At 33.5% G+C, this 6,502-nt stretch overlaps 1 long non-coding RNA gene across 1 annotated transcript; it reads right to left on the bottom strand.

Annotated features, from left to right (window-relative positions):
* Positions 1–3,348: 3,348 nt before the first annotated feature.
* Positions 3,349–4,085, bottom strand: LOC131801079 (uncharacterized). Its single transcript, XR_009341691.1, has 2 exons — positions 3,660–4,085; positions 3,349–3,604 (listed from the first exon to the last, which is right to left on the bottom strand). It is a non-coding gene; the product is annotated as an uncharacterized LOC131801079 (long non-coding RNA).
* Between the last annotated feature and the right edge of the window lie 2,417 nt (positions 4,086–6,502).

The following is a 6,502-nucleotide window of genomic DNA, read 5'->3' as shown; positions in this document are numbered from 1 at the left end:
TGTAGAAGGATACGGGCAGAGGCATCAACACTTGGGAGCATTGATATGTCAAAAATTTTAAAATAAATTTTCAAAAATCAGTAGATTTTTATATGTTTTCTAATACGACAAATTTAAATAATGTTTCATTCAAAAATTTTATTTCCAAAATTGATTAGGCAGACTACCTGTATTTTTCTACCATAGTACCATGGCAAAAGAATGCAGGTAGATGCATCAACGCTTGGGAGCATTGATATGCCAAAAAGATTTAAATGTTTTTTTTTTTTTTTTTTTTTCAAATATAAGTAGATTTTTATATGTTTTCTTATACTACGTCAGTCGGAGGCTATTATAATTCGGGTTTTTCAACAATTTTTACAAATTTAAATAATTTTTCATTCAACTTTTTCAATTCCAAAATTGGTTTGACAGTTCATTGTCCCAGCAGCTGTGTCGACGCGTCTACTATATTCTTCTACCATGCATAGTACGTAGTACTTTTTCGATCACAGCGAGCCCTATTTTTATAGGAAAATATAATTTAATCAAAATTGTTGTTTATTTGCTGTGTAAAAATATATAAATTTAAGTTTAAACCAAAAATGCATTCATAAATTATAATTTTTAACAAAATAGAATACAATCACAATGTAACCAAAATAAATAAAAAACATATGAAAGTGTGTGATAGCAATAAATATGTGTCATATGTAAAATGAAAATTTTGATACATACAGTGAAATACACATGTATAATAAAAGTGGCAGCACATATGTAAAAGCCTTATTGTCTGATAGCAGCTTAAGGGTAGAGATACATAAAGTGCATATTTGTCTGGCTTAAGACATCGGCTGGCTTCTTCGCAGGTGAACAAAGGAGTTTTACGTTGACTTAGTTCGATTTTGGCCCTAGGCTCCTTTGTTTATTTCCGAAGAACCCAGCCAGATAAGCGCTTTATGTGTTTCCACCTTAACGATTTCGAAAAATGTGACTCGGATCGTCACAATGTCATTAAATAGGGAATTTGGTTTGAGGCATGCCTAAATTATATGCTTTGTTCCAGCATCTGCAAGAATCTTCTGTTTTTGTCATTTTTCCCAAATAATAAAGAAAAAATGGGTTACCTTAGTAAGAAGTTTTACAATCTTGTAGTTCTCGATCAGTGTCAGGGCTACCAATAAAAGGGGAGGAAACCGCTACAAACTTAAAATAACAATTTTGAAGCAATTCTATAGAAAAATATTACTATAAATCATTTATCACGGAATATCGGGAGATATCGTTTTATGGGAGCTATACGAAAACCTAGAACGATTAACTTCCTTTTGGATACCAAGATGTTGTATAAATTATTATTCCAATTTTTAAAGCTAGACGACAAAAAATGGACTGCATATTGATGTCTTGATTTCAACAGACAGCCAGACAAACGGACATCGCTCTAAATGGGCTCAGAGTCGCCGATTGTTAATTCCATATGTTTTTAAGTTAACACTGTTTCAAAATTTATATTAATTTAGTGAAAAGTTTGACAATTCGTATCGATTGCTAAAATATCGCCATTTCTGAAGCAAATCGTCATTTGCCATTTTTGAGTTAAATATTCTCAATATACCGATATATTGACAACCCTGAACAGAGCAAAAGTTTACTGAGAAAATTGTCCCTTCAGAAATCGAACTAAGTCAACCTAAAACTCCTTTGTTCCTCTACGAAGAAGCCAGCCGATGGCTTAAGCCAGTAAAAAAACGCTTAAAGCTGGAAATACATAAAGAGCATATTTGGCTGGCTTAAATCATCGGCTGGCTTCTTCGGAAATGAACAAACGAGCCGATTTTGGCCCTAGGCTCCTTTGTTCATTTCCGAAGAAGCCAGCCGATGACTTAAGCCAGCCAAATAAGCGCTTTATGTATTCCCTGCTTAATGTATTCTTACCCTAATTTGCAGAAAATTCATATCTGATTATTTGAAATGAGATTATCTTGAAATAATTGGGAGAGAGTATAATTTATCACAAGCTTAGAGCCCACTGCTCTCGGCAAACCACCGAATATATTCTAAAGGCGAGCATACATAAAACGCTTTCCTCGTAGAGGAACAAGGGAGTTTTAGGTTGACTTAGTTCAATTTTGGCGCTACGCTCATTTTTTCTTATCCGATGAAGACAACCGACGACTTAAGCCCGTCAAAAAAACTTGCCTTTTTTAATTTGTTTTCTCTGAAAGAAACGATTTGCTGCAATCTACTCTCTCTTCCTCACATTCGAAATTGTTGCAATTCTTTCGGTTGCAGACAAAATTGTTTAATGACCTTACAATACGTAGATGATGCAGTATAACAGTAGCAGTTTGTCTAATATCTCAATTGTCTGGGAAAATGATGTTTGACAAACTGATGTGCGATGTCTGCAACATGCAATTAAAAATGATGACGATATGCTGGGTAATGACAATGATGGTCAACAACAAAAAAGGTTATACTACACGGAAGTAAAAATTACAATTTGTCTATTTTTAGTTACATCAAAAATATCAAAAAACAAAGTCGAAATTCAAAACATGGAGGAATTTAAAAGGAAACCTTTACAATTATACATTCGACAACGTCCGTGGCATGGTACAATAAGGAGGTAGAACAGCTTCGTAAAACTACAAAAAAAAACACAGACCTGAGGCTATGCCCGCTTCCTGTCAAATTTGCATGCCACAAGTATTCTGCCTTTATTTTTCTAAACAATATATACATAGATAAAATTGACATTGGTAGAATCAAGAAGGTAAAGTCATGAAAACATATCCTCACATTTTTTTTTTCAAAATTACTTATTTGACAACTTCTTGTTTTCAAAGTTTATACTTGTAAATCCATTAAGGCGAAAGTACATAAAAAGCTTTTCTGCCTTAAGTCATCGGCTGGCTAAGTCAGTCAAATTTACCTTTATACATACACAATCAGAGATGGGAACCTGTTTTCTATGCAGTGAAATTTGACACGATAAATTACCGAAAATGCAGAGAGGGATATGCTTATTTGAAATGACTTCTTACCGCAAATTTCATTTTATATTTTTACACAAGAATTATTTAATTAAAACATACAGCCAGTTCCACGATATCGAAAGAACACGTTCGCACAACTTTTACACGACAAACAGCTGATTTCCGTTCCACTAAAATCCATCAGAACGAAAATTTGCACGAAAATCAAAGCGAACGAAAACGTAAGCATTTCAGTGTAATTTTGCGTTCCACTATCTTTTTTCTTTCGTACGCATGCGAACACAAATGTCAAAATCAGTCACTTGTGTGTTTGCTATCGTATAATAACAATAAATGTAAGTAAAAATAATAAATGCAATTTAATATCTGAACAACAAATATATATTTTTTTATTTTCTCAATTCCAGCACGAAAAAATCATCAACTACACAGCTGCGGGCACTAGTTGAGTATATGGAGGAGAATCCTGTGTTCGCCAGAGGAGTGCCAATTTTTGGAAGCAGCAGAAGAAGTTTTAAATCGGGGCGGATTTGGGTAGTTCTGCAACCGGGCACCCACTTCTCTTCCATCATATCCAAAAGAGCCCGAAAACTTCCTTCGACACACGAAAATTGGCCACAAACCTAGAAAAAATCATTTTTTATTATTTCAAAAATGTAAAAATACAATCATACTTACTGGTTGTTAGGTACATCAAATAAATTCGAAGCATCTCTTAAATGCCCCCGTGGCACATTTTTAACCTCCTCCACATCATCCATAAAAAATAGAGCTACGGAAATATTCTTTTTTTTTTTTTTAAGAGCACAAATAGTTTGAACACAATCACTAGAAATTTTATTTTGTTTGTTTATTTACAATTTGTTTGTTTACAACTGAAATGTCAGTTGAGACAGAGCCACTGCTGCTTTTTCGCGTTTAAATTAGACATTTGGCGCTTTTTTTGCCTTATTTCGCGATTAATTTTTCCAAAAAAATATTTAGCAACACTGAATCACGTAAGGCTATGCGAAAGAAAGAACGAAAGTTAGTGGAACGCATTCTTATACGAAAGTGAGTGAGTAGCCTTCGTTCGCACAAATTTTCTTTCGAGATCGTGGAACAGGCTGATATTTTTCCCAAGAAAATAGGGATCACTGTGATCGAAAAAGGACGTATGTACCATGGCAGAAGAATACAGGTAGATTCAACAACGCTTGGGAGCATTGATATGTCAAAAAAAATTAAATGTTTTTTGGTTGGTTTTGACAGTTCATTATCCCAGCAGCTGTGTCGATGCGTCTACCTATATTCTTCTACCATGGTATGTACTTTACTCATGTAAATTACATACGTAAAAGAACATTTTGTCTGTTACTTAATGGTTCACATAATATCGATAATTTTTGGGGCATAAATAGGCTTAACGCTCTTATTCTGTTTAGGCCAATTAATTTAGAGAAGTATAACTCAACGAAAGTTGAACAATATCGGCCATTGCTCAAATCAATCATTCTGGTTCCTCTTCTTAAGTGGGACGAGTTCCTTCAGTTTAACAAATAATTATACCCTCAACTTTGGAAAGGAGGGTGTATTAAGTTTGGCATTCTGTTTGTAACATCCCTAAATATTCGTCGTAGACCCCATAAACTATATATATTCATAATCAACATAAAATGCTAAGTCGATTTAACGATATCCGTCTGTGTCTGTTGAAATCACGATATAGCCCACATTATTTGACGTAGAGCGTTTGGCAGAACAATTAGTATTGTACCTAGGATGGTTGGTATTGAAAATGAGATATATCGGTCTACGTTTCGGTATAGTCCCCATATAACGATACCTACCGATATTCGGTATTTTGATGATTTTTGCCACATTTTCCCACGATTTTGTCTAAAAATTAATATTTGTAGGTCATAATGAGTTCTAATGATTCCTTTACCCTAAGGTGGAAGGTATTAAAAGATCGACCAGGTCGAACTAGATGTTTTTTTTGTACATGTTCTATTGCTTTACTTTTACTTTTTGAAAACATTTTTACTTTGCGGACACTTGTTAGTATCTTTTAACACGTTTCAAAAATCATTCATTTTCCCTGGCATTTTCCACATTACTTCTCTCCCCAGGAATCACATCCATATACATATGTCATGTCTCATATCCATTTATCACATAGCCTGAGGTGCAATGACAAATCTGCTACCACAACCTAATCAGATTTTCTTGCATGACATAATTTTACCGAATACTAATCCCGATTTTCCTTTGATATGTGATCGACGACCATAAAATGTTAGTGTGCCACATATAATTTGCAAAATTTGAAACAAGTTTTCTTTGTTTCCAATTAATCTGTTTTTGCTTGCATAATCACATTTTGAAAGGATGATATCTGGCAACGATGCTGAAAAAGAAAATATAAAAATGACCACAAAAAAAAAAAAAAAAAAAAAGGTGGCTGTCTGCCTGAATGACCAGCCGGCGGCAATATCTATTGAAAAACACGTACGAAAAACGATATAAACCAATATCAAATGGAGATGTACACTAGGTGGCTAAGGCGAATGTAATAAGCTGTGTAGCAAAGCGCTCATAAAATAACTTTGCTTTAAAACATTAAAATTATAAAACATCTAATTTGGTGGGGTGCTTTGTATTTTGTAGATAATTGATACACTACAGTTGCGGGTTTGTACCAAGGGAACTAAGAAATTATGTAACAAATTAAATGAACAGGAAAAATATTTTTTTTAAGAAATCCAGGATTATTGCCTTAATAATACAGTGTTTATACTATTGAAGATTATCCCACTAGAAAAATAAGCCCAAGGAAAATAATGTGTCTTCCAATGTTTATCATTAGCAAATAAAATTATAATTTTGTTTTATTGTTCCAATATAAAATGAAAAAACACCTCTGCAGTAAACATACTAATGACGTACCATGGTAGAAGAATATAGGTAGACCATGGCAGAAGAATACAGGTAGATGCATCAACGCTTGGGAGCATTGATATGTCAAAAAAAAAAATAAATGTTTTTTCAAACATAAGTAGATTTTTATATGTTTTCTTATACTACGTCATTCTGAAGCTATTATAATTCGCGTTTTTCAACAATTTTTACAAATTTAAATAATTTTTTATTCAACAATTTCAATTCATAATGTGGTTTGACAGTTCATTGTCCCAGCAGCTGTGTCGACGCGTTTACCTATATTCTTCTTCCATGAGGTAGACGCATCGACGCAGTTACTGGGACAATGAACTGTCAAACCAATTTTGGAATTGAAAATGTTGAATGAAAAATTATTTAAACTTGTAAAATGCTTAAAAAAGGCATACTATAATAAGCTCCGAATGACGACGTATAAGAAAACATATAAAAATCTACTTATATTTGGAAAGAAATTTAAAAATTTTTGACATATCAATGTTCCCAAGCGTTGATGCATATACCTGTATTTTTCTACCATGTGTCGTACTCATGCTGTACCTGTTAGGGCTCCATCAGGCGATATGTTTTTTACATATCTA

Source organism: Musca domestica, unplaced genomic scaffold (assembly GCF_030504385.1).
Source record: "Musca domestica strain aabys unplaced genomic scaffold, Musca_domestica.polishedcontigs.V.1.1 14, whole genome shotgun sequence".
Classification (NCBI taxonomy): domain Eukaryota; kingdom Metazoa; phylum Arthropoda; class Insecta; order Diptera; family Muscidae; genus Musca; species Musca domestica.
This window is presented reverse-complemented; position numbering and strand designations above follow the sequence as displayed.